Raw genomic sequence first — 1648 nt, 5'->3', positions numbered from 1 at the left:
TCTCACGCCCCACACTGCCCGACTACCAGTATCTTGTATACCGTTTACACCCAAACATCGGCAGCGAAATTTCCAATGGTGCAGGGAGCATAGGGACTGGACCAACGAGGAATGGAGTCTCGTTCTCTTCTCGCATCAGAGCAGGTTCAGCCTGAGTAGTGGTTCTGGACGCAGCCTCATATGGCGAGAGGTGGTAGCACCGAGGAACATAGTCGAACATGATCGTGGTGGTTGTCCAGGTGTTATGGTGTGTTATTGCATGGGCACTGATCTCTAAATCTTTGAGCACGGTACACTCACCGGTCAAAGTTATGGTGACAACATACTGCTTCCCCATGTACTTCTTTTCGTAGGTTCATTCGGCCCTGACTTGATGGATGACGATGGGCGACCCCCTCAAAGCGATCAGGTGCACGAGTTCATGGAACGAGAGTGTATTCTGGGAATAGATTGGCCTGCCCGTTCTTCCAAGTGGAACCCCATCGAGTACGTGTGGGATTCGTTGCGGAGACGTATTGTAGCACGTCCATATTGACCAACGACCATCCAGCAATTATCAGTCGCTCTGGTGGAGGAATGGAACGTCCTACCTACTTTGTGGCCAGGATGGGAGCACACTGCAGAGCATTCATTGCTGTCCTCGGCGATCACATGCCCTATTAAGAACCGCGTCCCGCCTTTTGAAATGCCCTGGAGACGGTCGTGAATCGCGGTGACTTCGGTTTATTCATAGTCTTCGAATAAAAATGTCATGTCTGTTCATTTCTAGCTTATCTCTTTTAGTTCCAAAAAATGTTTCAAATGTCTCTAAGCACTATGGGACTTAACATCCGATGTCATCAATCCCCTAGACTTAGAACTACTTAAACCTAACCAACCTGAGGACATCACACACATCTATGCCCGAGGCAGGATTCGAAACTGTGACCGTAGCAGCATCGCGGTTTCGGACTGAAGCGCTTAGAACCGCTCGGCCACAGCGGCCGGCTCTTTTATTTTCCTTCCGTATGGCGCTGTAGCAGTTCTTTCTGTTTACGGTTCTAGTTGCTTGGCAGTGACACATCATGCGAAATTTACTTTCCTCCTAACTAATGAAAAGATCTACGATTATATTCTGCAGGGCAGTGCAAGAACACACCCCACTAAAGCGACTGTGGGAGTGCTAAGAGACGTTTCTGATGGTAAGAGCTGCCCACTTGACCTCTGCACCGTGCACACACTGTAGCAGTGTAGAACGTGCTTTTCGGCTGTACCTTGGGGCTTCCGTGCAATCACGCCAAGTCCCCTGCCGGCCGTGGCCAGAATATACGGACTCGTGGCGGTGTGCGGCGCGCCAGACCAATTACGCGACGTACCGCTTCGCAAAATTAATCGGAAATGCGTATTGGCGGATCCGTATTAATTCACTGCACAGCTTGCGCATGTAAAATCAATCTAACTAAGGGTCACCAGCCTCGCTTTGACCCGCGAAACAGGGTTTAACCTCTGAATGTTACAAAATCGGACCGCGCGGGATTAGCCGAGCGGTCTTAGGCGCTGCACACATGGACTCTGCAGCTGGTCCCGGCGGAGGTTCGAGTCCTCCCTTGGGCATGGGTGTGTGTGTTTGTCCTTAGGATAATTTAGGTTAAGTAGTGTGTAAGCTTAG

Source organism: Schistocerca nitens, chromosome 1, assembly GCF_023898315.1.
Source record: "Schistocerca nitens isolate TAMUIC-IGC-003100 chromosome 1, iqSchNite1.1, whole genome shotgun sequence".
Classification (NCBI taxonomy): domain Eukaryota; kingdom Metazoa; phylum Arthropoda; class Insecta; order Orthoptera; family Acrididae; genus Schistocerca; species Schistocerca nitens.
This window is presented reverse-complemented; position numbering follows the sequence as displayed.